The 18,013-nt window shown below is 58.4% G+C and overlaps 1 protein-coding gene across 1 annotated transcript in view; it reads left to right on the forward strand.

Annotated features, from left to right (window-relative positions):
* HPCAL1 (hippocalcin like 1) overlaps positions 1–18,013 on the forward strand; it is a gene marked incomplete at its 3' end in the record, with an annotated part of 69,527 nt that overhangs the window by 24,826 nt on the left and 26,688 nt on the right. Inside the window, exon 2 of the mRNA XM_084235011.1 lies at positions 9,663–9,706. The remainder of the gene's footprint in view (positions 1–9,662; positions 9,707–18,013) is intronic.

Raw genomic sequence — 18,013 nt, forward strand, 5'->3', positions numbered from 1 at the left:
CTGATCACCTTGGGGACAAGGCTAGCGTTTGAGAAGATCCAGAAGTTGGGAGCTGAAGGGGTCTTTCATGTCCAGCATGCTCATTGGGAGTTTGTTAGATTTGAGACAGATTTTCCTTGCTGGTGAGTAAATTATTAACTTGTTGTCGGGTGAACTGGGGGTGGGCGCCGTGCCCTGCTCCACTCAGGGGGTTGCTTTGTCCTCTGCAAAGGCGCCCCTGGAATCCCGGCCTTGTTTTGTGAGTGAGGCCAGAGAGCGCCAGGCCGGTGCCGATGGAGTGGCCACCTGGGGCCTCAGGCGGGTGGGGGAGGATGAACATGAGGATCCAGTCCCAAGGCAATGCCCAGAGGGCCCAGGAGCCCAGCCTGGGGGAGAAGGCTGCTGGCATTTTAGCCGGGGGAGGGAGGGGGCTGGGTTGAGTGCATTCCAGGCAGAAGGAACAGCATGTGCTAAGGCTGTCAAGAGCCAGATGAGCTTAAGCCCGGCCTTAAGCGCCTCTCTCTAGCGGAGTTTTGTTTGGTCACCAGGCCCGGAGGCACAGTCCGTTCCCCACTGAAGCGGGCGCCCTCCCCAGACGGGTCAGAACTCTTCGGCCTGGCCTTAAGGCTCTCCAGTCTCTATGTCCTATGGCCTGAATCCAAGGCTGTTTGGTCTCCCCACCCGCGCAGCCCCGCTGGCCCAACTGAGCCACGCAGTGTTGGGGGTGCTGGCTCCTGAGCCGACCGTGTGGGATGGCAGGAGGAGCGGGCCGATTTCTTCCTCCCTAAGATCAGGGTTGAGGGGGCCAGGGTTTTAAGACAAGGGAAATATTTGCTCCTTTTCATTCCTGTTTGGATCCCCCTCCACCCTGGGCGTTTGTCCTGCCAAAAACTGTTCTTAGGCATCCATGCCAGCACCCCCAGGCCTGTTCCAGCCCCCAAACATGCCGCTCATTACTCAGCTCCCTCCCTGCCCCTCCAACAAGAGGGCTGGCACCGTGGCTCTCTCCTGAGCAGGCTGAATGCAGCGCGGTGGGGATTCTCTTCCGTGTGTGCTGGCCGATGCCCGGCCCTGCCGGGAGAGTGGGTACTCCTCACGCGGTGAGCCAGCCTAGCCTCTGCCGCAGTAAGTGGCCTCTGCCCTGAGGGCCTTTACTTCTTTCTTTGGAGGCTTCTAGAAGTCTGCAGCATCTGCAGGGTGAGGAGTAGCTTCAGCGGGAGAGGGGTGTCTCTGCTGAGTGGGTGTGTGGCTGTAACTGCCTTTCTGCAGATCCTACCCTGAGCGTGGCCAGTGCCCAGTCGGGGCAGCCCAACTGGATCTGGTGAAAACTGTGTCTGAAACCAGAAACAGGAGACTCCTTGGGAGGGGCTTCTGACCAGACGCTGAGGGCATCAGAAGTCTTTCTGCTGCTCTCTCCACTCTGCGTGGGGAAGGGGTCGGGGCTAGGGGAGCGGCCAGAGAAGGGGAGGGGAGGGCAGGGGAGGGCCCGAGTCCCTGGCACTCAGGGACAGATGGCCAGGCTGCACTCTTGCCAGGGGCTTGCTCCAGAGCAAGCCACTGTAGGTGTGCGCCTCCGGCAGCCTCTCTGGGCAGCCATGGAGAGCACCACTGAGCCTCTGTTGAAGGTGGAGCCGGCAGAGCTGATGGCTCAGGCCTGAGGCCGCAGGGCTGAGCCTGTTGCTTTTTTTTCTTTGTTGAAAAGATTTATTCATTTATGCATACAAGAACTGGGGTACAGGCCAGAGGTGCTGGGGGTGAGAGGACTCACCAGAGACAGAGTGGGGAGCAGAACAGGCAGAGTGACGGAAATCCACTGCTGAGGGGAGCAGCGGGGAGTCAGGAGAGGTCTGCTGCGCCATGTGGGTAGCTCCCTAGCCGGGGATCAGACTCATGCTGCAGTGGCTGTGGATAGCTTCATAGGTTGTATCTTAACCCCTTGCGCCACCAGGGAGGCCCCCGAGCCTGTTGCTTTTTGACTAGGTTATCGAGCAGTGGCAGGACCAGGACTGAAGGGTCTCTTAGGAAAAACCACACAGAAAATGGAAAGCAAGAACATGCCAAGCAGGAGCCGCGGTGACCTCCTCAGCCCCGCGGCTTTGATCTTGGAGGACGGGGGAGACGTGGACTTTGATGTTTGTTCCTCCCAGCTGCGGGCCTGGAAGGGAGGGAAGTGCCCGGAGGCCACAGTTAATTATGTGACAGCGCCCAGATGGGGGGGAAGGGGGGTGGCCTGGAGCCAGCTGGGGGCCTTTGGCAGTTCCTGCCCACCTGCCTCCAGGTGCCTGGGTCTGGGACCTGCAGTGCAGGTGCGTCTGCTCGGGCCGCGGGCGCTGTGTTCATTCTGGTCTTTCTGGAACTCCAGGGTATGGCCCATCAGCCCTGAAATGGAGCCCTGCACAAAGAAATTAACAAAAGCTATGCGGGCATCGGCAGCTGCTCTTATACCATCTGGTGGCTCAGAAATATTTTATAATCAAATGAGTAAGAGGCTTCTCGAAACCACCCATGCATGCTCCCCCTTCCCTCGCCTCCCAGCTCTCCTCTTCCCACCCCCCTTTGGGAAACAGCAGAGAAGCCTTTTCCCAGGAGTGAAGATAATGTCGGGGCAGCTCGTCCTGCTCTCCCGCCTCCCGCCCTTGGCCGCTCTGCTGCGCGGTGTGGACCAGGCGAGACGGGGACTCGCGCGGCCGCACGGCCGTGCGGCTTCCACGCAGACGTTGCAGAACTGCACGCTTTAGCTTTTCTCTGCCTGTAAACGTGATCTGAACCTGTTTGTTGGAGAAACGAGTGTGTGTAACCCTTCCCGAAGGGGTGGCCACTGCGAACATCTGGTCACCTCTGGGGAGTGTGAACCCACAGATGGTCTGGGGACCCAAGCCCCGCCGGGTGATTGTGGCTGTAGTGGAAGCCTGGGCCTGGGGCCGTCTGAGCGTGTGCGGGAGGGGTGTGTGTGTGAGTGTGCGCCTGTGTCTGGGAGGCCTCAGACCTCCTCGGTCAGTGCAGGAGCCGACTGCTTCCGGGGCAGGTGCTGGTCTGGTCATTCTGGTCTCTGAGCTGAAGCAGGGGATGTGGAGGACACGGCTGGACCCCCGTTGGGGACATGACAGGTGTCTAGACCTGGGGGCTGGGCCCCGCAGAGGCCAGGCCCGGGAGCTCTGGGGCTGGTGGAGGACCAGCACGGCGGGACAGAAGGGGAAGCCCCTCACTGACCACTTAGCAGCCTGTGTGCCCCCTTTAGGACCAGCCTCTGGAGTCTCTGAGGAGGTGCCTTCACCCCCAAAGCTGACTTATCTGCCCTCCTCCACCTCCCGTGGCTTCTTTCCTTCTGGAATGAGGTGGCAGATCCGTCTTCTAGGGACAGTTAAACAGAGGAGCATCTAGAGGCCCCGGCGGTGTCTGTGTCTTCAGGGAGTGTGAACCATCAGCTCAGAGGCCCCTCGCCGGGGTCACCAGCCCGTGAGCAGAGTCACACGCGTTTCCCGCCTCTTAGGGTGACCAGGTGCTCGTGCCGTGAGCATCAAGCAGAGCCAAATGGGCTGTGTTTTCAACACAACACGGCATTGCCTCTGTTTCTCCTCTGCGCCAACACACACACACGCCACATGCACCTCACACACCACATGGCACACAGCATACACATATACTTCACACACAACAATCACACCACACGCCATACAACACACACACCGCACATGCCATACACACCTCACACACCACATATGACACACATACTATATACATACACACCCCACACAGAACAATCACCCCACGCAAACACCACACACACCCTCCCCCCAGTGCACACTCCCCACAACACACACACACTCCCCCTCCCCCGCCTTCTCTCTTCCCCCAGCGGGCTCAGGCCCCTGTGACCACATCTGGTTCATTGCTTGCACTGCTCCCTCTCCACTCCCGCCCACACATCTGGACCAGGCGCTCCGGGGTTCTGGTGCAAGCTTCATCCTGAGAGGTACCCACAGCTAAGCCCTGGCGTCCTGTCCCTGGATCTCACTCTGCAGAGCCCTGGCCCAGGGGGAGTGTGTGGTGGAAACCGTTCACGTGAGTTCAGTGGACGCACAGGCCACCCCGCGGGGATGTGGCCATACCTGGGCCCTGGCTTTGGAGCGACTTGCTTGCAGGTTCGTTGGTTTGGTGGTGCACCCATGGGCCCGCCTCTGAGCACCTCTCCCAGCTGTCAGGGCCCGTGGTGTGCAGTGCTTCCGGGAAAAGCCCCCTCTGGAGCCCGTGCTGCCTGCCCATAGCACCTCAAGATGGGTGTGAGCTGTGCGACCCGCCCCGCCAAGCTCCTTACCCCAGGCTCCAGCCCCGGAGCGGATGGAGGGGGAAGGAGTGGGGAGGAAAACAGTTTCAGATGGCGCCGCCCACACCCGGCTCTTGGCTGGCTTCCTGCTGCCTGAGTTTCCAGGATCCGATCTTGGGTGTCAGTCCCAACCCGCCACACCCTTCCCTTCCTTCCAGCCCTGCTCAGCCTCTGGGTCCTTCTGCCGGCCTGTCCCCTGCAGTTTTAGACACGCCCTGTTGCGCACCCCTTTCCATGATATGCCAGTGGCTGTTGATTGGTGCCTGCGGGGATGGGGGAGTTCTGAGCCCCTCCTGTATCCCTGGTATCCCCGTGGTGTCTGGCACAGAGCCCGGGCCCAGTGGACTCGGCTCCCCAATTCCTTCATTTCTGTGACTTGCCTGATTCAGGCTCCCAGGCCTACGGATGTATTTCAAACATAAGGAAAGCTCATTATGAGTGTGAGGTTGAGGGGTGGGGGTGCAGTTGAAGGACGTGAGATACAAATCAGAACACACATCCCCACCTCCCCAGCCCCACTTCCCTACCCTGGCGACAGGAGAACCAGGCTGTGATCAGCTGCTCCGAAGCCTCCTGCAAACCCAGCGTATTGCTGGGTAGGGAAGCGAAGCCTCCAGGAGGAATTTAGGTGCAGTGAAACCACCTCTTCCTCTCTCATTTTGCATAAATCAAAACGGAAACTTCGTGTTTCTTTAAAAATACTACAAATCCTGGCCCTCTCCCAGGAAACCCAGATCTGCGCAGTGGGGTGTGACTCCAGCCTGTCAGGGGCAGCAGCGGCCTCATTCCCAGAGCTCAGGGCCGGTGCCCACTGGGGTCTGCTTCCGGGTTTTATTGGCTCCAGCAGCGAGTAGGAACCCCGTCCAGTCAGAGAGCCCTGGGGGGTCAGCTGTGTGCTGTCCCTTCTCATATGCCCATAGCTTCACCTGTAGCCCTGGGCACCTTATTGGCCAGGACCACCCAGCCAGGCCAGTGCCCGTTTCTGAATTCTCCCCATCATCAGCAGGAAGTTACAGGATCAGAATCTTAAAAAAGAAATTTTGCCCTATATTATTATAAAGCTGTATGGACTTAGTAGAAAGTCTTGAAAACACCAAATGGGGAAGTGGAAGAAGAACTGACATCTTGTCTCACCTGCCCAGCAGGGGTAGGACTTTACCAAAGCCCAGGTAACCACCATGCCATGGTGCCCAGGAGAAGCTCTTGGTTCCAGTACTGTCGGTCGGCCGTGTCAGTGAGTTGGTTAACTGAAAAAGATGGTTTAAAAGGGGGTCATAAAATGATACAGATATACCAGGAACATTTTATTTGCACAGAAGGCATTTCATCCGAACCGAAAACATGCGTTTATTCCCCCATCTCCTGATTCGGGGCTAAGGCCTTTCTAGGATTAACAGCCCCCCAGAATGATGGCCTCCATTGTCTTTTTTGCATTTTCCTTTGATAGATTTTGTGCAATTCTCTTTCTTCCGAGTGAAGTAAAAACTGAATGCCCAGTACTTACAGATTTTCTTACACCCGAATAGTATCTAGCTGTTTTGTCCACGCCTCATTTGACAGCAATCTTCCCCAAACCTTCAATTCTGTTTCAGTTGCTTTTTAGCTTCTATTCCGAGGGTTTACATAAAATGTAATCATTTATGTAATTGGACAAGTACAGCTGCACAGGCAAGTTTGAGGGCAAATACCACCTCCTTAGATTCTTGATGAGCTCAGAGAACTGCCCTCCCCGGGGTCTGACCCACCCCGTGCGTCATGGGGACTGTCCCCAGCGGGGGCTGGTAGAGCTCTGCTTTTTCTTGGTTCTTTCATATCTATGCTTACTTCTGTAGACAGAAAGTGTTGTGATTTCTCTCTCTTATCTACTTGGACAAACCTCATAGTCTTGTCACTTCCAGCCTGAAGTTTTTAGATTTAAACATGTCATGACCAACATCACACGCAGGAGTGGAAGATTGAGAGCATTCTCTCCAACCCCAGGAACCCAACAAGAATGTCTCTTGTTGCCCCTTCTATTCAAGATTGTTCCAGAAGTTCTAGCCACAACTCTTCTGAAAGAAGAGGAAATAACATGCCTCTTGACCTGGAAGTAAGAAGCAAAACTGTCTGCAGATGACATGATTTTGTTACAGGCACACCTCAGAGCAAACCACCACAGCAAAGCAAGCATCACACTTTACCGTCGGCCACATGAATGTCTGGTTCCCCAGTGCATGTAAAAGTTATGCCTTCATTTTGCTGCAGTGCACTAAACGTGCAGTAGCATTTTGTCTTAAAAATAGTGTGCATAGCTTAATTAAATATGCCACAGAGACACCAAGTGGGCTCATGCTACTGGAAAAAAGCCGCCAACGGACTTGTTCAATGCAAAGCTGTGATCTGTTTGAAACAAAAAAGTAATATCTGCAAAACACGATAAAAGGAGGTGTGAGAAAACAAAGCACACCTATATACAAAATCCTGAGGAGTCCATTAAGAGAACTATAAGTCACTAGTAAGCAAAGTTAGCAAGTTTGTGAAATGTAAGATCAACATGGAAAAATGACTTGCATTTTGCAATGAACAATCTGACCGTTAAGCAAACAAATTCATGTACAGTAGCTTCCTCCCCGTCCCCCCCAAATGCAAGACAGTAACTCAATATTTCGAAAGACATACTATGTTCATTGAGCAAGGGCATTGCTTCCAAGTTTATCTCTGATTCAACAAAACCCCCGTGAAAATTACAGCTGAACTCTGCAGAAATTGACAAACTGATTGTAAAATTCATGTGGAAACTCAAGGGACCCAGAATAGACAGAGCAGCCATGAAAACGAAGTAGTAAATGGGAGGACTCACACTTCCTGATTTTGAAACTTATTACAACACATTAGTGGTCTAGATGGTGTGGAGCTCGCATGAGGACAGGCGTATGATAAGGTGCAATAGGATGGAGACTCCAGAAGTAAACCCTCATGTCTGCAGCCAGTTGGTCTCCGTGGTTCATCAGTCACCGGGGAACTCAAACCCAGACCATAGTGAGACGCCATTTTGTACTGCTAAGATGTTTGGAATCAGGTCGGATAAGCACAACTATGGGTGAGGACTTGGGGAAATCAGGACCTTTGAGTGTGGCTGATGGGATTGAAATGATGCAGCTACTTTGGAAAACAGTGCGGCATTTCCTCAAAAGGTTGCCCATCGGGCTGACAGCTCCACTCCCAGGTATAGGCTGAGAACCGGAAACTTGTGTTCCATGCGCGAGGCTTGTGCACAGTGAGGAAACAGCCCAGCAAGGGTGAGTGGCTAGACAAAACGCGGCCTCTCCAACATGGAATATTATTTCTCAGTGAAAAGGAACGAGGACACCTGCTGTGACATGAATGAAGCAGGAAGACAATATGCTGAGCGCCGGAGCAGCGGGGAGACAGGAGAGGTCTGCCTTCCCATGTGGGAATCTCCCTGGCCGGCCGGGAATCAAACCGGTGCTGCAGAAGCTGCGGACAGCCTCACAGCGCGGCACTCAACCCCCGACACCAAGGCCATTATTTCAGAAACTAACCTCCCAGGAGTACTGCTGTCCACTCTCTTCCCCGCTCTTTTCCCCAACTCGGATTTCTAGTGTGTGTGGGGGGGCGCGCTGTCTGCTCCCTGTTGCTTCCACCTGTTTGGGACCTGCCCTTCCCCTTCCCCCTCACCCCATCCCTTTAGCGCCTTCTTAGGATACAAAATAGACCTTGATGCCCTCCCTGGTATCACCGAAAACCTCCCATTCTAGTCTAAACCTCTCTTTTCCCTAATGGGCTGATTTCCCAGTAGGTTTGTCTGGATCTGACTTAATTATCCTGGAAGCCATTGACCTCATCCCCAGCCAGCTGGTCTCCCTGGCTCGGGTCAGGCCTGCCGGAGCAAGACCCAGGTCTGTCCCTTCCTCTGTTGCCCTCTGGGGACTCGGTGCCCAGGGCCAGGAGATCCTGCAGCACCCAGCTCAGGGTCCCTACGACAGGAAGGAGGGGCAGGAGCCCAGGCACGGGCTCAATTCTGCCTTCTGAGAAGGCCTGGAACATTCTGCTCTGCACACGCGCTTGCAGTGGAATGAACAGAATCTTCCAGTCTCTCTGACCCAAGCAGGTACTATTCCTGACATCAGAACAAAAATTCTGAACAGGTTTGACACTTACCACTTTTGGATTTGAACCGGCTACTGGAAACATGGGAAGAGGCTGCTGCCGGTTCCGCAGGGAAGGGTGGGTGGGCCTGGGTGGACCATGTCGCCACGGGAGAGACAGTTCTGTGCTGTGGGCTGGGAGCATCCGCAAGGATACAGTTCTCTTCCTTGCTGTTGATTTTGGGGAATTTGGGGTGGTCTCAGGCTCCGTTTCTGTGTCTGTCGCGTGGGGAGTGTTTATGTCCTGCTGGCCTCAAAAGTTTGGGGTTTGACAGCCAGCGAAGTGAAGACTGTTGGGCGTGGGACCTTGAGGTCAGGGGCACAGCCAGCCAGGCAGGTCCTGGCACCCCTCACCTCCTGAGGCCTCGGTCACTTCAGGCCTGGCAGAGGATAGGACGTCACCCAGGTGCCCCGGGTTGGAGAGTGGGTCTCGCAGGGGTGAGGTTGGGGGTGAAAAGTAGTCGGGGGAAAGTCCAGTTTTAGGGCCCAAGGCAAAGGCAGAGGCTCCCCAGCTTTAGGATTCTGTGACTCGGTTAACCTTAAAAAACAGACTCAAGGATAAAGACCAGACACATAGTGTTGCAATCAGTGTTATTTCCATAGGAATTAAAATTGAGAAAAAAAACTAGGATCAATACAGGGTAACTATGTTTTATCAAATAAGGATATAAAAGTTCTTACCTGGTATTACATTCTTTTTTAGTAGAAAGGACATTTTAGTAGCTACAGTTGTGAGGAAGACACAGGCACGGGGCAGCCAGGTGGGGTGGGAGGGGTGCTAGCAAACGGGGGGCTGCGGTAGGCCCCGGCCACTCTGCGAAATGACACCCCCTGGAAATTCACACCTGGGCTTACCCCACGTCACGACCATCCTCCCTTGTTCCCTTGTGGTGGGTTCTTATCTTGCTTCTCTGTCTACGCTGTGGGCCCTGGATGTGAGGCCGCTGCCTCGGGCCGGATGACCACAGGTGCCCCGTGACCACCCCGGGGGAGGGCGGAGGGAGCGGCCCCGGTGGGGTCAGCGGTGCAGGCAGAGCCCGGCTGGTCTCGCGCGCGCTGGGACGCGTGTCCTCCAGGACTGAAGCAGGAAGAGCAAACGCCTCCTGCATCTTCATTAGATGCCCTGGGCGAGGGCTGCCCGGGATTGTGGGGTGCTGTTCCCGCCCCCCAGGCGCTTGCAGAGTAATATTTACTCCTGCTCCTCCCCACAGGCTCCTGCCCCCAGCAGCGTCCGCAGCAGCACTCTCATGACATAGTAAGTCTTTCGGCAGGAATAGTTGCCGCTGTGCGGCGAGGGAGGGGAGGCAGGGGGTGGACACCTGGTCCCCAGTGGCCCCCACCTCACTGGCCTCTGTGGGAGACATGGCTGTGACCTTGTGACTTGAGCTGCAGCACCTGCCCCCGTCTTCTTTCCAACCCTGCTTCCTCCCCGTGGAGGCAGCTCCCACCCCGATTGGCTGGCGTATGCACCCCCTCTCCCCCACAAAGGCTAAAGGAGGCCCAGACTGGCCCGGCCCTGTGAAGGGAAGACAGCTGTGGGGTCGGCGCGGCTGGGCCATGTGAAGTGCCTCCTCCCCCTTCCCCTCCCTACAAGCAGCTGTGGGGGTCTGCAGAGGCCATGGGGCCCTCACCCCCGTGCCCTCAGGACAGGTCACACTGGGACCACCTGGCTCTCCCTGGAGTCAGTGGGGCTCCCTCTTACCTGCCTCCTCTGCAGGCAGGGATGGCGGATAGCAGTTGGGCGTCTTTGTTCCCAGCCTCCCTGCCCTTCTCTGTCCCTTTGGGTCTGTCCTCACCGCCATTGTGGTGACAGCAAGGTCAGAGGGTAGGTGAGGGGCAGCCTTTCTCCTGCCCTTGGCCCTTGGGGCCTGTCCCTCTGGCCCTCTCCTGAGGTGGAGACCCCGGCTACCCCTGGCCCAGGAAAGGAATCCGCGTCTCTAGGCCTCCGGCACGCTAGCCTTCGGGGCTGTGGGGCCTCCCCTCAAACCAGACACCAGCCCCCACGTCCCTTCCTCTAGGGTCCCTGACTCCAGCCACCTCAAGGTCCTGAAGGGGTAGTCAGTGGACCCTCCGCCCCAACTCCCCTTACTCAGCCCCGACCCCAGTGGGCGCATCCACTTCCCTATCTAGAGAGGGTCAGGGCCTCGCGATGCCCTGGGCACGGCTCGCTGGTTGCTCTGGTCTCCACACCGGGAGACTGTGAGTTGGTCTTGCCCCTCCCCCAGCCCTTGAGCCCTGGACACCCTGTGAGCGGTCCCACCCTCAGCTCTGGGGTCTCAGTCACTAGAAAGGCCCCGGATTCCGGGGTGGCCAGGTCCCAAGAGCCTGTTGACCAGGGAGTGTGGGCCTGAGGAGAGAAGGCCCTACCCCTCCCGGGGGGTGGACGGTGTAGGGCTTCCCTGGAAGGGACCCTAGGCCGATGCTTTGTGGCCCCGCAGGGTTGGGGGGGGGGGAGTTGGGGGTCCGGGGGGCCAGGGAGGTACGTGAGAAACAGAATCCCTGGCCGCCCTCACGGAGAGGGCCCAGGTCTGAGAGGCTGAAAGGCGTAGAAAGCAAAACCAAAAACAGCAGCATCTTATCATCTCATTAAATGTTCCTTTGAAAAACATATCCCCAGGGGACAGGAAAGCTGTGTGAGGTGTGGGGTGCGCCCCAGGCTCATTCCAGAAGGTTCCTGACTTTAGTCGCCTGTCATCTGGTGGGGCAAGGGTATCTGAGGACTCACTGTGCGCTCGGGAATTGAATCACGTCCCCCCATGGCCGTCAGAGCATCAGCGGGGGAAATCCCCACAGAGGACCTTGGCCTCGACGTTCTCTGGCCTCGGGGGGCTTGGGGACTTGATGGGTGTGTCAGTTATTTTAAATGATTTCCTGGGCTGCGTCCATTGCGCTGTGCCCAGGATGCCGAAGGCCCCTCTAAGTTCCCGGTGTCACCCCATCGCATCCGAGGGCTTCTCTCCCGCCGTCGTCTCGGGAATGGCATTCGCCACATTTCCCTCGCCCTCAAGGGAGGTCGCCAAGCGCTTTCCTAGACATGAGCTGATTGGACTCTGGCGGCAGCCTTGAGCGGGAGTCACCATCCCTTTAATGAGGGAACGAGGCCCCACGAGGTTGAGAAATGAGCCCAAGGTCACCCAGACAGGAAGTGGTAGAACAGGGCCCGGGCCTGCTCAGCTGGGTGCTGCTGTCCTTGAATTGGGGTGGCCCAACCCCCAAGTCTGGCTGGAACCTTGCCGGGTGCTGTTCCCTGGGGGGGGGGGGGGGGCAGCGGGAAGAGCCCAGGCGTGGGCTGGCACCTGGGCCTTCAGGTGGGGACAGGCCCCAGGTCCGATTCTGCTGGTCCTGCTCCCCAGGGTGGGTGGGGGAGAGGCCGGGGCCCCACCCTGGGGAGAGAGATCCTGGGAGGGTTAGGACCTTGGTGGAGAGAAGGGAGGGCCGCGTCCGTCCATCCCTCTCCCTCCTTGTTCCGACGCACCTTAGCTCCTTGGGGTAGGAAAGGGGAAGGAAAGGCGAGCGGGGGGCAGGGTGGGGGGCCGAGGCCTTCACAATGTTCTGTTGTAACCTCTGTGCTTGGCAGCCGGAGCAGGACCGGCCCGCCCCGTGCTTATCTGCAGACACGGGATCCCGTTTCTGCTGCTGGGGGAGAGGGAGGGCAGGCCCTGGCTGTGCCAAACGCAGGCTCATTATTCGAAGAAGCCTCTAGGCTTCCCTGCCCTCTCCCCACCTCCTGTGAAGGGGGTGCTGCTGTCTCTTGCCCCCTACCCTAGAAAGACACCCAGTGAGGGACGGCCCCAAGGGTGGCGTTTGCACAGCCTGTGCAGGGAAGGGTGAGGAGCAGGTGCTCTCCCAGCCTGCGGGTTTAGGCCCGTTCCTGCTCCAGCCTGTGCTCGAGCTCAGTGGGGCTGTTGTCCCCTCTGAAGTACGCAGGGGAGTCGCTCCTGCAGACGTCTGTCCTCGAGGTTAGGGTGACACCCCGCGAGGAGGGTGTTTCTGAGAGCTGGGCTGTGTGAACTGAGCCCCGCCCCCAGCTTGGGGAGCTCACCCTCTGCTGGCCGCGGATTTGGGGAGCCTCGGGGCTCCTGGGACTGCGTATCTGCCTCTGTGTGGCCCCTCGGTTTAGGGGAGCTGCTGGGGTGTTGCTGGTTCTGGAAGGTGTGACCCACCCCTCCCCCCACCCTCATTGAGCTCAGGCTCAGGTGCTGACTGCTGGGTCCTCTGGGCCTTCAGCTCTGCAGGGGCGCTGGGCCGGGAATCCCCAGGGGGCTCTTAGGTGGAGCCAGGTGTGGGCACCCCAGGCTAGGACAGGTTCCCACCTGGAGCGAGCTGGGTCCTCCCTGGGCCCCGGGTTCTGAACTGTCGGGAGCCCCCAGGCCTGCCCCTCCATGACGGAGGAGCCTCGCTCCGTGCCAGTGTGCGGTGGCCGCTGTTGGGCCAATTAAGTGACAGGCAGTGCAGGGGTGACTTGGGGTGTGGAGGGACATGCCTGCGCCTGGCTGTGGGTGCCCGGGTGGGATACGCAGGGTTCCCGGAAGAGGCTGGGCTCTGGGGACTGCTGGGGAGGCTGCATTCAAGGGCCTTGGCCTCAGTCTGGGAAGGGCCTGTTGTGAGCCTGATGAGCTGTCCTCAGCATGTGGGGCAGCGGGGGGACTCAGAGTGGGTGTCCAGCTTAGGGTGGGCATGTCAGGGCCCCCACGCTGGTCCTTCAGCCAGGGCTCCCACAGGATCCCCGGGATGGGGTGACAACCTTGGGCCTTAGGGCATGGCTGCTTGGGAAGTGAGGTGATCTGCAGTGGGGTTGCCAGGGAGGTGAGGCCTGGTGTGAGGAGGGAACACTGGGGAGACCATCAGATAACATGGGTTCCTGGGAGGAGCCTGGGGGCTGCCTGGGCTCATCCTGGTAGGAAACTCCCTTTCCTGTTGGCTGGTTCTCATGGAACGTTCCTTCCCTTCCCCCACTTCCTCCTGGCCCGAGTGACCCTGCTCCTCCTGGGGCCTGTTCTGCCTGCACAGACCAGACCCAGCACCACCTTTAAGGAGGACACGGTGGGGACAGGCCCTCCCAGCTCTCACCTGCTCCCAGCACCCCTTTTGTAGCTGCGACCCGGGCCGCCAGGCATCCTTGGCGTGCATGTGCACACACACACACACACAGCTGAGCCATGTCCGGCCCAGGAGGCCATCACAGCAGGGCTGCCCGCCCTTCCAGAACTTGGTCATCTAGTCCACCTGGTTTAAGGGTGAGGAACCTGGTGTCTGTGGAACGTAGGCCTCCAGCCCCCTCTTGCTCCTTTCAGATGCTGTTCTAGGGCCATAGAGTCCAGGCTACCTCAGCGGCGGCGCCTGCTCCAGCCCCTTCTGTGTGCATGTATGTGTATGTGGGGGACACTTTCTGAGCCTGAGCGTCATCTCTGGGCATGTTCTTGGTTGTACACGGACCTTCCAGTGCTGTGGGGACAGTCCTGGGGGGGATGGGGTGGTGGTGCTGGACGGTGGCCCTGGGGGGACGGGCAGATCATTCCCAGGAGCTGTCTCTGGAGGCTGCAACCAAGAGCTGTTACTTCTGTTCCCCTAGTTTGGGGCGGCCCGCCTCCCTCCCTTCTGCATCCCCATATGCGCACCCACAACCTTCCCCTCCTCTCCCAGCTGCCACAGAGTGTGGGCCTCAGCCGCAGCTGACAGGTGCCCAGGCCGTGGCGCTCTCCCATTCTCACCTGGACCCCTCATCTGGGTGGCCCCCATGAGGCTCGGAGAAGGTGGGGGCTCCTGGGAAGTATGAACAGCTGACTGGACACTGGCTGGACGCTGAGTCTCCTCTGTCTGGGCCTGGGGCCACCCACTGAGCTCAAGCCAGGCCGGAGTGTGGGCCGGGGAGGGCCCCTCGGGGACCAGAGGTGCTCAGTGCCGCTTCCTATAAATAGCAAATCTTAAATTCACTCCCAGTGAAGAGCTGCGTTCCCAGCGCACTCCTGTCTGGCACCGGGGGAGCCCCCATCCGAGCTCATGGCGCCGGCTCCTGCTCCTCCACCTCCCGGCCCATCTGCCACCCCACCTCTCACCTCAGCTCAAGCGTCATCTCTGGAAGCTTCTGTGCCCCTGCCCCGGGTCCCACAGCTCCGGGCTCCCCGCATGTGTGCTGTCCTGGTTATGCTCTTGAGGGGACACTGCCAGGTGCATCCCTGAACCTCTGGCAGCTGGTGCCGGAGCCGTTGGCCATGGGGGCCCCAGATATATCCCATATGGTGCCCTTCCTTCAGGGGGCTGTGCCAGCCCAGGACTTTGGGGGGCCCCGCTCTGGGTAGACCCTGGACCCCTCTGTGTGTGAGAAAGGGGGCATTCTGCTGGCCCAGGGGTGGCCTGGTGCTACACAGGCTGGCTCTGGCCTGTTTTGGGAGCCTGGGGGGCCCGGGCAGAGTCTGCAGGAAAGGCCTGGCCGGGTATTTCCAGCTGCTGCTCTGGGACGCGGGCAGAGCTGTCCCCACGCAAGCCGGCCTGTGGCCGTCTCCTCCAGGGAGGGAAGTATTGAGGCGCTGTGTTGGCACAATTTAAACTAAAATTTTAGTATCACTGCTGCTGGGGAAAATTCACAGACTTCAGAAACGAGTGAAATGAAATTATATGATAACAACCACCATTATCCCGCATGCTTGTTTAGCTGAGATTTGGGCTTCCTGGCAAAAAATTGTCCAAGTGCCAAGAAGTCCCAGCCCCATACACAGACCCCAGAAAACCCTGGGTCCCCTGCTGGGGGCCAGGGTCAAGGAGACTGCACCTGCCCCACAGCCTTCTGCCCCTCACCGGCCTGGACCCCAAGCTCCACGGGGACCTCACCCTGCCTGCCCTGAGGCTTTGTGTGTGCACGGTGCTTGTGCACCTGCCTGGGCATACATGCATTGTGTGTGTGCTCGTGTGCACACATGTGGCTTGAGTGCACACATGTGCCTGTGTGACCGTGTGCATGTATGCATGTGCACGGACATACGCACATGTCTGGATGCACATGTATGTGTCTGCATGCTTGCGTGTGTGCATGAGCACACTTGTGTCTGTGTGTGTGTGTGCAGGTGTGCATCTGCAGCCTCTGAACTGCAGCCCCCTGAGGGCAGCATGGGTCCCTATTCTCCCTCCCCAGAGCCAGCCCCCCCTCGCTTTTAATCAAGTGGTCAGTGGCGCTCTGGTGCCCGCTGTGCCCTCCTGTGGAGCTCTGATGCCCCAGGCGCAGAGAGTGTTCTTTCCTCGAGATCCCTGTGCTGGATCAACATTTCCCTGCCGCACCCCGCGGAACTGTCAATATTTACTTGAGGTCATCGCTGCCTCCTCCAGGACCGCCCCCTCCGTGGTCCTGCCCGCCGGCGTGACCTGGGTTGGTGCCCCCAGCACAGCCGGCGCTGGGTGTCAAGGTCAGCAGACGTGTGTTTGGGTTTGAGCGATGAGTGTGTTTACTGAGCTGCTCCGCCGCCTGCACCAGCAGCTCCAAATGACATTTCAGGAATTGAATTACGACGTTTCAGTGCTTGCAGAATCCAGGAATAGATTATTTGATTATATCTGTTGGAAGTCATTGCCATAACCGGCTTCGTTTTCTTAGCCAACATCTATCCTGAGTGGAGACAGGCACAGGAATGCTGCGATGAGTTGATTTCCCCAAAAGCCCGTCTCCTAAGCTGGCACAGCCCCTGCTTGCCCCACCTGCCCCTTGTCACTGGCCCACACAGGGAGGCTGCCGCTCTGCGGGGGTGGCTGCGCCCCAGGGATCTTCCCTCCGGCTCCCCTCGTAGTTTCTTCCAGGGCTCACACTCCCCCCCCCCCCCATCATGGGGGCTGATCTTTCCTCGGCCCCTGGGGAGATTCTGTCTGGTGTCAGGAGAGTCCTGCCTGGGGCGCTGCGCCCCTGCCATCCCTGCTACCATTTGGGTTTTGCCTGGAGCTGGGCAGGCAGCACTCTGGCCTTCCGCCTGCCAGGGAGCAAACCCAGAGCCGTCTGCTGCGGCAGGGAGGTCCACCCGACAAGATGGGAAGTGGACTTCAATCCCAGGGTGATTCCTACCCCAGCTGTTTCCAGAAAGAAGTGAGTTTCCTTAAGAACTTCTGGGGAGTCTCATCCACAACGTCAGCCTCTGCCCGCGGGCTCCCCTGCGCCTCCCTGCCTGATGCCACCTGGCCTTTGGGGGAGGGCCGGGGGGAGCCCTGGCTCTGGGGTGAGGTTCAGGCCTTGGCTGTGCCCCGTTTTTGTCTCTACGTTGCGCGTCTCGGGCTCTGGCCATGGGGCCACGTGAGCGTGAGGGCGCTTTCTGCCCGAGGAAAGAGAACTGGGCCAGCGTACTAGTCGGGTCGGGTCATCCTTGAGAAAGCGTGCTTTTGTGTCCTTTCAAATAAGTAGTTACTGAATCGTGGCCTCGGGCCGGATGTTGGGTTTGTAGTTCAGTTCTGCGTGGCCAGCACAGGCAGTACCTGGACCTAATTCAGGACAGGACAGCAGGACTGCCTTTGCCCTGGGGCGTGTAGGGCCTCAGGAGATTTCTCACGGTGCAGGGGAGGGGGGTGGAGGGGAAGGGGGAAGGGGAGGATCCTTGAGGACTTCCTGGAGGAGGTGGTAGTTAAGCTGTTGGAAACTGTCACTGATCCCCTGTTAATCAAATAGTAATGAATGTGCGTTAGGACCCACTGGGGAGGCTGACAGTGAGCTCCAGGAAGCATAAATGCCTCCAGCCCAGAATTAGTTACACTGTAAGAATTTCAACCTATGATTTTGAAAAAGGAGACGCCGCTGCCCTCATTAGGCACCCCCAGCGTGTCCTTGAAACCTTTTTACTGCTTAACATTCGGGAAAAACAGCTTTCTCTTTCTATATATAGCCTTCTGTCCACGTGCAGGCGCGTACCTGGTCCACTTACCAGCCCCAGGGGTGGGGAGGACTCGGCTTGGGGTGTGGCGTGTCACCACACGCTGGCGTCTCGTAGGGGCTGCTGGGTCTTGTGGGGAGTGGAGGAGTGAGAAGGCCATTCCCGCTTGCTTTCCAGAATCCCTCCCTCCCTGGCAGGGACAGCGCCCCTAATCCAAAACACGCGTCTCATTTTCCTCCAGTTCATCCCCCGCGGTCCGAGAGCAGTGGGTGTTGGGGGGCCGGGGAGCAGCCTGCCTGTGCCCACATCACGTGGGGTTCACCCTGGCCTGTTTTGTGACTTACTCCATCTGTGGAAACCCTGGGCTCCCTGTGCAGCGCTGGGTGGCCTGGGGAATGGCTGGTTTGATGCTGGCAGGAAGAGGGTCCCGGGGCAGAGGGTGCCCCCCTCAGGGCCAGGCTGGCTGTGTCTGCTCCAAGGCTGGACGGCCATGGGAGCTGGCGGAGGTCAGGCAGCCCCGTGGCAGCTGGGCCCCGAAGTCAGGCTCTGGGCATGGGGTAACCATCGACCCTGGCCTTCTGTAGACCACTGAGAAGTGCATCAGGAGCACCCCAAAAGGTACCTCTGCTGTTGGCAGACGTGGTCGCCAGTTCCTGCCTTGCCCCTGCCTCTTGTCTGGCCTGCGGCTCTGCTGGCCTCAGTGACGCAAAGCGGCCTGCCTG

This window comes from Talpa europaea (assembly GCF_964194135.1).
Source record: "Talpa europaea genome assembly, chromosome: 6".
NCBI classification, from domain to species: domain Eukaryota; kingdom Metazoa; phylum Chordata; class Mammalia; order Eulipotyphla; family Talpidae; genus Talpa; species Talpa europaea.